Here is a 10,000-nt window from a genome sequence, read left to right as displayed (position 1 = left end):
ATCCCCATTTTCACCCAAAAAAACGTGGGTGGGGTTGAACTATAATTTTTCTATGCATACTGTTTTATTCCTGATCGCAAATACTTCATCCCATACAAAATTAAACGTTGTATCTTGAAAAATAAAGAAATTAGAGCCGGTTGAATTTCCCAAACTTTGATGGCTTATAACTCAATTTTTTTTTTCTGTGGCGATAGGCCCTTCTATTGCTGAACGCCTCATATGGAATACTTTGGGAATTTTTGCTAAATTATGAAATGGGCCGACGGAAAATTCTCATTAAAAACAGAGACCACGACTAGGGATTAGGCTGGGAAGAAGATTGTTTACTTATTCAGCATAATTTATATTGAATACCTGGAGAGTCATTTTCCTTGTTCTGTAAATACTCAGCATTAGTTATGTTGATACCTAGAGAATTATTTTCCAGTTGTAGTGGTAACTCTCTACTGGTGTCCTTCATTTTCCTATAAAAAGATTATTTTCCTCCTGCCGTACTAACTCGAAGTAGGAATATTAAGATATTAATTTGCTCTAATAAAATATTAATTTCCTGTAATAAAATAATAATTTCCTCTAATAAAATATTAATTTCCTCTAATAAAATAATAATTTCCTCTAATAAAATTTCTTCTAATAAAATATTAATTTCATCTAATAAGATATTAATTTCCTCTAATAAAATATTAATTTACTCTTATAAAATATTAAGTTCCTCTAATAAAATGTTAATTTCCTCTAATAAAATGGTAATTTCATCTGAAAAAATATTAATTTCCTCAAAGAAAATATTAATTTCCTCTAATAAAATAATAATTTCCTCTAATATTTCTTTTAATAAAATATTAATTTCCTCTAATAAGATATTAATTTCCTCTCATAAGATATTAATTTCCTCTAATAAAAAATTAATTTACTCTGATAAAATATTGATTTCCTCTAATAAAATGTTAATTTCCTCAAATAAAATATTAATTTCCTCAAAAAAAATATAAATTTCCTCAAATATTAATTTCCTCTAATAAAATACTAATTTCCTCTAATAAAATATTAACTTCCTCAAATAAAATATTAATTAATCTAATAAAACATTAATTTCATCTAACAAAATATTAATTTCCTTTAATAAAATATTGATTTCCTCTAACAAAATATTAATTTCATCTAAAAAAATATTAATTTTCTCTAATAAAATATTAATTTCCTCTAATCAAATATTAATTTCCTCTAATGAAATATTAATTCCCTCTAATTGAATACTAATTTCCTCTAATAAAATTTTAATTTCCTCTAATAAAATATTAATTTCCTCTAATAAAATTTTAATTTACCCTTATAAAATGTTAATTTCCTCTAATAAAATGTTAATTTCCTAAAATAAAATATTAATTTCCTCAAATAAAATATTAATTTCCTCTAATAAAATATTAATTTCCTCTAATAAAATACTAATTTCCTCTGATAAAATATTAATTTCCTCTAATAAAATATTAATTCATCTAATAAAATATTAATTTCATCTAACAAAATATTAATTTCCTCTAATAAAATATTGATTTCTTCTAATGAAATATTAAGTTCATCTAATAAAATATTAATTTTCTCTAATAAAATATTAATTTCCTCTAATGAAATATTAATTTCCTCTAATGAAATATTAGTTCGCTCTAATGAAATACTAATTTCCTCTAATAAAATATTAATTTCCTTTAATAAAATATTAATTTCCTCCGGTAAAATATAATCCCTCTAATAAAATATAATCCCTCTAATAAAATATTAATTTCCTCACAGAAAATATTAATTTCCTCAAATAAAATATTAATTTCCTCTAATAAAATACTAATTTCCTCTAATAAAATAATATTTTCCTCTTTTAAAATGTTAATTCATCTAATAAAATATTAATTTCACCTAACAAAATATTAATTTCCTCTAATAAAATATTGATTTATTCTAATAAAATATTAATTTCCTCTAATGAAATATTAATTTTCTCTAATAAAATATTATCTCCCTCTAATGAAATATTAATTTCCTCTAATAAAATATTAATTCCCTGTAATTAAATACTAATTTCCTCTAATAGAATATTAATTTCCTCTAATAAAATATTAATTCCCTCTAATAAAATATTAATTTCCTCTAATAAAATATTAGTTTCCTCTAAAAAATATTAATTTCCTCCAATAAGATATTAATTTTCTCCAATACCTAAAGAACCTCTTTACTCATTTTTTTGTGTAATCTCCATCTCTTACCTCGAATTTCTCAGGAATTACTTTCGCTACCTCAAATATTTCAAGAATTATTTTTCCTCATTCATGCGCATCAGTGACCCAGAATAATCAAAGAATTACTTTTCTCATTTAGAGGTTATTCAATTTCAATTACCTTCAGTTTCCAAAGAAATAATCTCATTCCGCAGTTATTCCTTATGAATTACCCGATTAACAGGAAATTATATTCCTCATTCACTTTCTGAAAACGCCATTCTTTATCATAAGCTTATTACCGGATTTCATGAATAAGGGAATTATTCATTTCGTCTCTTCATTCTTCATTTCTAAACTAGGTGAATTCATTCTGTTATTCACATTCACTAACGCTTGCAAGCATGTTGAGAGAGTTATGTATTTCTAGAATTGCTTGCCATTCTTATTCACTTATTTTCATGATGATGTGTTGATTTCTACTGTATGCAATGAGTTATCATTCATCTGGATTAGATGCTTGCTTTAGTGGTGGTGACTTACTGGCTTTGATGAATATATAAAGTAATTCTTTACATTGGGATTTCGTACTTTTACATATACATGTTTACTTACATACATATATACATAAATACGTACACACAGTATATATGTATGTATATATATATTTTGTGTGTATATATACATGTATATATATTATTTATTTATTTGTGTGTGTGCATGTATAATTAGCCTTCCACCGTAGTTGCTACCTGCAACCTTCAACTGACCACCAAGTACATAATTAACTGCTCTGGGTCTAGGAAACTTGCTTGTGAAATGAGCGTGCTATCAATACTCCATGAAAACAGAGAGAGAGAGAGAGAGAGAGAGAGTTGTATTTGGCTGTTGTAGTCGTATTAAGCTGTTGAAATGTTCCGTAATGTTGGAAGGAGAGAGAGAGAGAGAGAGAGAGAGAGAGAGAGAGTGCTGTATCAGGCTATTCTAGTTCTATTAAGCTGTTTAAATGTGCCGTTTGTTTGGAAGGAGAGAGAGAGAGAGAGAGAGAGAGAGAGAGAGAGAGAGAGAGGAATGATTAATCAATTGGATCTCAAATGAAACTCGCTTCTTTTTTTTCAGCCGGTGGAGAAGAGAAGAAATCTGTTTTTAAAGGAAGAAAATTAGTTTCTCTATTGACTTATCAGAATTGATTCCAGCGCAAAAGAATCTGGACGGCGGCGTCGGCCTTTGCAAAGTCATGATTTCAAGGAAGTGCTTGGAATTGTGGGAATCTGCCTCAGCATGGGCAGCCTTTTGGAATCTAGTGGGAATTTGCAAAGTCATGATTTCAAAGAGGTGCTTGGAACTGTGGGAATCTGCGTCAACGTGGGCAGCCTTTTGGAATCTAGTGGGAATTTGCAAAGTCATGATATCAAGGAGGTGCTTGCAATTGTGGGAATCTGCGTCAGCATGGGCAGCCTTTTGGAATCTAGTGGGAATTTGCAAAGTCATGATTTCAAGGAGGTGCTTGGAATTGTGGGAATCTACGTCAACGTGGGCAGCCTTTTGGAATCTAGTGGGAATTTGCAAAATCATGATATCAAGGAGGTGCTTGGAATTGTGGGAATCTGCGTCAGCATGGGCAGCCTTTTGGAATTTAGTGGGAATTTGCAAAGTCATAATTTCAAGGAGGTGCTTGGAATTGTGGGAATCTGCGTCAGCGTGGGCAGCCTTTTGGAATCTAGTGGGAATTTGTAAAGTCATGATATCAAGGAGGTGCTTGGAATTGTGGGAATCTGCGTCAGCATGGGCAGCCTTTTGGAATCTAGTGGGAATTTGCAAAGTCATGATATCAAGGAGGTGCTTGGAATCGTGGGAATCTGCGTCAGCGTGGGTAGCCTATTGGAATCTAGTGGGAATCTGCAAAGTCATGATCACAAGGAGGTGCTTGGAATTGTGGGAATCTGCGTCAGCGTGGGCAGCCTTTTGGAGCCTGGTGGGAATGTCTGGCTAAATTCATTTGTGACAATTATCATCGAAAAAATGACATTAATTATCTTGTTGCTAATGATGATGGTGATTATGGTTTTGTGAAGATGGTGGTGTCTGTATTTTTTATATTGAAGTATACGTAGTAATGATATTTTCTATTTTATAGTATTTTGTAATATAAGAGATAATTAGCTGGAGAGGACGATTGATATATGTTAAGGTTTGTATTTGATAAGTCATTGGTTTTATGTTTTTGGAAGAGTTTTTTTTTTTAAACTAAAACTGAAAAAAAATCATGACCTCAAAGAATATTAAGCAACACAGTCGGTCAGTTTTTATTAGTTTTTTTTTTCTAACCCGTTTTATCATTCCTGGCCTCTAATCAATGTCATGGTGACGTCAGTCTGTTCAGCAACATAACACTTCAGTTCACGTCGAAGAGGAAACAGGAAGTGGTTCAAATTCCTGTCTGTTAATTTCATTAAAAGTTTGTCGCGAATTGAAATTACCCTGAAGGTAATTAAACCAACCTGCAACGGCTGCACTCGTTACTTGCAACCGTTCGATCGTGAAACGCATATGTTGCCGTACGCCAACATATGCGGTCACCTACTACTACCACCCCCTTATTAAAGAATGGCCCGTCCCAAATCTCATCGCAGAAAAGCACACGTAAACTGTCGAAGGAAATGAGAGGATAAATTGGAATCATGCAAGTCTCGCATTCATTATGTGCAAAGGGGACCGTGAGTCACTCCCCTCCCCTTCCTCTCCTTCCCCTCAGCCCTCCCCTCCCCTTCCCTCGCCGTCTTCCCTTCCCATTCCTTTCCTCCTCACCCCCTTTCCTCTCCTTTTCCCTCATCCCTTTTTCTCCCTCCACTTCCCTTCCCTCCCCTCCCCTCTCCTTTCCTCTCCATTCCCCTCATCCCTCCCCCTTCGTCTTGTTCCTTCCCTTTCCTTTCCTCCTCACCCCCTTTCCTCCTCTCCTCGTTTTCACGTTACCACTTCGTGACCAACCGCTTCTTTTCATCCCCACGAAGGGGAATATCCCAAGTTTTACCCCTTCCACTTCCCCCACCCCACACTTCGAGGACATCCTCGTTTTCACCTAACCACTTCGTAACCAACCACTTCTTTTCCCTCCCACAGAAGGGAAGGGGCATTCTTGCGGCATCCCAACTTTTACCCCCCTTCCACATCCCTCCCACTTCGAGGAAGGGATGTCCCTTCTCAGACTGGGAGGGGCACCCTTTCAATTTACCTCTCCCAAGATTGCAAGGGGTTCCCATATTGTTTCTCCACTCCTTAGGGGGAAAATTGCATGGGCCAACTCTTTCCCCTAGAGTGAAGAACTTCCTTTCAATTTTCCCTTAACCTGAGGTAGCAAGTGGATGCCCCTTTCGACTTTCCATTTTATAGCTTGCAAGAACCCGTCCATTTTGCGTCTCCCATCACTTAGATTGGACAGGGGCCGCCGTTTCCCATCCTCCCGTTTCTTAGAATACGAGGGATGGCACCCCTTTCGCCCTTCCTCCTCTTAGATTGCAAGGGGGGGAAGGCGCCCCCTTTTCGATTTTCCAGTCCCTGAGATGGCAGAGAGCGACCGCCTTAATCTCGGGCCTTTATTGATAACCGGGCAGAGTCGTAAACAAACATTTTACAACCCAGAAATCAACTTGGCTAACAAAGTGGGCAATGCCATGCAATGCCCATTAATGGCAATGAGATTGATAATAGGGAAGCGCATTTAATGGCCGGAAGACGATTTTTTGGGGCGAGTAAGTGAGCGATTTATCTCCAGGGGGTTTAAGGGAAGTTGGGGGGTGGGGGTGAGAGACCTTCTAAGTCGAGAGTCCACGGCGGGAGCATATAAATAAAGTCGAGGGTCTAGGAGTGTTTTATCGGGAATTTATTTGTTTATTCTCTAGTCTCTCCTCTCTTCTCTTCTTCTCCTCCTTCTCTGCAAAGGTTTTTTTTTCTTCTCCGGGGACAAAATCGACTCCCGAAAATCCGTGAATGCATGCATGCATGCAGAGAAACATGCATTCATGCATAATAACATACATGTTTGTATGCATATGGATAAAACAGTTTCTTTTTTATTTCAGTTTCAAGGATCTCTACTTCCGTACAGTGAACATTCTATGTATTAAAGTGATTTGTTTTATATATGTGTATATATATATATATATATATATATATATATATATATATATATATATATATATATATATATATGATAAATCAGTGAGAAGAGAAACGAACCGCTACATGGTGTCTTTATTAAGTCTCCAAAAGTAGGTACACACAGTACGGAGGCAGGTATTTAACTAACCCGTAAAGCCAAGTGACTTCGGCAAGGTTGACAACAGCAACAAGCAAACGGTTGTTAAAGTAAACAACAACAATACACAACACTCCTCCGCGCTAACATAAAAAGCACAGAAAATTTTCATTACTTAAAACACTATAGTAAAATACAGCACAGTTACAATAAGTACAGTTACAATAAGTAAAATACATCCTTCATTCAAGAACTCGTAATTCTGTAAAAATCCAAAGTACGGGTTAGGAACTTTATTAATTATATAAATAATTTTTTTTTTTTTTTTTTTTTTTTTGTTTTACAACACTTAAAATAACACATCAAGAATACGTAAGTCTGTCCGGCGGACGACGTTCTCTTAATGGGTAACGCCTCTCACTGGTGGAGTTCTGAGTTAAAGTTACATGATCATCCAAAGTCACAGACAAAGGCTCACCTCCCCCCTTAGATGAACTGTCGGAACTGGACTTACTCAAGTCCTCAGTTACAGATTCTCCCAGTGGTGACTGTTCCTCTAAACAATAATCAGAAAATTTGTTTTCATACCTTTCCTCTGAGCTTAAGCAAGGATCATTTGTTATGGAACCGTCAGAATACTGAAATTCAGGAACAGCAACAAGCTGGTCGATATGTCGACGCCACACCTTTTCCCCAACCCTTACTGTGTATGAAACTGGACCAGTCTGTCCGACAATAACTCCATTCTCCCACTTAGGTGATCCCGAGCAAAACTTAATGCCTGAACACGTTGACCACATTTCAGAGTTCTTAATTTACGGTTAGTATCCGAAATCAGTGTCTCATGCTTCCTTTTCATTTCAGCTTCTTTATCAGGCTTAAGCAAATCCAATCTTGTTTTGATATGGCGTTTTAAAAAAGCTCGGTTGGAGTTAGACCAGTTGTTGCATGTGGTGTAATGCGATATTGCATTAAAAACTGACAAAGCTTTAGTTTTAGATTTTCCTTCCTTTCACCTTTCTAAGGTTTTTAAAAGTTTGCACGGCCCTCTCGGCTTCTCCATTAGTTGATGGTTTGTATGGCGCAGAAAAAATATGACGTATCCCATTAGCCTTGGTAAAATGCTAAACTCTGATGAAGTAAAGGCAGTTCCGTTATCCGAAACTATTATATCAGGAATGCCATAGGAAGCAAACTTCTCTCTTAAAATACCAATTGTGTTTAAACTACTCGTTGAACTAATGACCTCTACCTCCATCCACTTTGAATAAGCATCAATGATAACAAGATAAAAATTACCCAAGAAGGGACCCGCAAAATCCAGATGAATTCTTTGCCAAGGTCCACCAGGCCATTCCCATGGATGAAGAGGAGCGGGACTAGGTTTATTTCTAACACTTTAACAAGCAGTGCAACCCAGCACCAAGCTCTCAATGTCTTTGTCTATTCAGGCCACCATACATGCAATCGAGCCAAGGATTTTGTTTTAATAATACCTTGGTGTCCAGAATGCAATTCTCTCAAAACTGCTTTGCGATGTGCCAAGGGTACTACTACTCTTCGACCCCATAGTACACAACCACCTTCAACAGTTAATTCTAATTCTTTGCTCTTGAAAAGCTTCAACTCTATCTCAACGAAATGAGGCCACCCAGACATAACATATTCATACACCTTGGATAAAATAGGGTCGGTTCTCGTTGCAGAACGTATGTCTCGGGAGTTGACAGGGATTTTATCTAGTTGTTCAATATTGAATATTGAAGACTCATCCCTGACATCCAACCTCTCTGAGTTATTGCAGAGTCTAGACAAGGCGTCTGCATTTGCATGCCTTTGGGATACCTGGAACTCCAGATCATAAGTGTATGCTGATAAAATAATGGCATAACGTTGCAATCTAGCAGCTGCTAGAGTTGGGAGCCCAACCTTCGGACTCAGTATCGCCAACAGAGGCTTATGATCAGTAACCAAGGTGAAATTCCTACCATACAAATACTGGTGAAAATATTTGACACCATATACAAGAGAAAGGGCCTCCTTGTCTATTTGAGAATAATTCCTCTCAGAAGCACTAAGAGATCGTGCTGCATAAGCTATGGGACGCTCCTCCCCATTAGGAAATATGTGTGTTAACACGGCCCCTATACCAACAGATGAAGCATCGCATTCTAATTTCACAGGGTTTTTACATCATAATGAGCTAACACGGGTGCATCAGCTAAAATTGCCTTGAGATTTTTAAAGAATTATCACACTCTGCTGTCCATAACCACTTCTCATTAGCTCTAAGAAGCTTATTTAAGGGACTTACTATCGTTGAAAGGTTCTTTATAAACCGACCATAATAATTTACTAATCCTAAAAAGACTTAAGCTCTGTTACATTTTTGAGGCTCTTTTAAATTTAAAATCTTAGCAACCTTATCTGGACAAGTTTTTAATCCATCCCTGCTTACTATATATCCCAAATAACTAACACTCTCCTTCAAAAACGAACACTTATCTTTTCTCAGTCTTAAGCCCCTTCCTTCAATCTCTCTAGTACTATTTTAAGTCTCTCAAAATGTTCAGCTGGAGTGCTACCACAAATCAAAATATCATCCAAATACACCACTACACCTGGAATACCTCCCAGTAATTTTCCATTTCCATCTGAAAAATAGCAACAGCTGATGCTACTCCATATGGCAGACGTTTAAAACGGAACAATCCCAAATGTGTATTTATTGTTAATAGATATCTGCTACTTTCATCTACTTCCAATTGCTCATAAGCTCTTGAAAGATCCAATTTTGAAAAAATAGTCCCTCCGTTTAAACTAGCAAAAATGTCTGATAGTTTTGGCAATGGATAAGAGTCAACCTCTATATGCTTATTAATAGTAACTTTAAAATCAGCACATAACCTTATATCATTATTTGGCTTCAGTACAATAACAAGAGGAGAGCCCACTCACTGCAGTTTACTGGTTCCAACACCCCATTTTCTACCATACTATTTAGTTTCTGAGTAACTTTTTTCCTTCAAGGCATAAGGAACGGATCTAGGTTTAAAAAATTTTGCACTTGTATTTTCCTTCAACTTAATTTTCCTTTTACACCTCTGAAACTTCCCAGATCATCCCTAAAAACCTCCTCATTTTTAGCTAGAATCTGATCCAATTCTAAACTACAAGAATTTGAAACATGTTTAATTGACTTGGAAATATTAACCCAATCAATCTGAATTACAGTTAACCAGTCCCGACCAAACAAGGATACATTATTAGAATTAGTAACAATAATTGGCAAAATACCACAATAGCCGCCATACTGAACTTTAACTTCCGCTTCTCCAACAACTGCAACACAGCCGCCGGTGTAGGTAGTCAAGGTAGTCTCACAAGGCCGAATCTTGATACCTGGAAGTCTCCTTAGTTCATTTGCAGAAAGAATAGAAACTGCGGCTCCAGTATCCAACTCCATACAGATTTTGACATTATTAACAACAGGGTACAATCTAATGGGTGGTGGAGACACCCTATTTATACA

At 35.8% G+C, this 10,000-nt stretch overlaps 1 protein-coding gene across 3 annotated transcripts in view; it reads left to right on the top strand.

Moving 5' to 3' along the window:
• The window catches only part of LOC136833233 (DBH-like monooxygenase protein 1), a 1,137,248-nt gene that overhangs the window by 543,558 nt on the left and 583,690 nt on the right, over positions 1 to 10,000 (top strand). The window lies entirely within an intron of this gene.

The sequence above is a fragment of the Macrobrachium rosenbergii genome, chromosome 51 (assembly GCF_040412425.1).
Source record: "Macrobrachium rosenbergii isolate ZJJX-2024 chromosome 51, ASM4041242v1, whole genome shotgun sequence".
NCBI lineage: Eukaryota > Metazoa > Arthropoda > Malacostraca > Decapoda > Palaemonidae > Macrobrachium > Macrobrachium rosenbergii.
The sequence above is the reverse complement of the archived record's forward strand: the minus strand, read 5'-3'. Positions and strand labels throughout refer to the sequence as shown.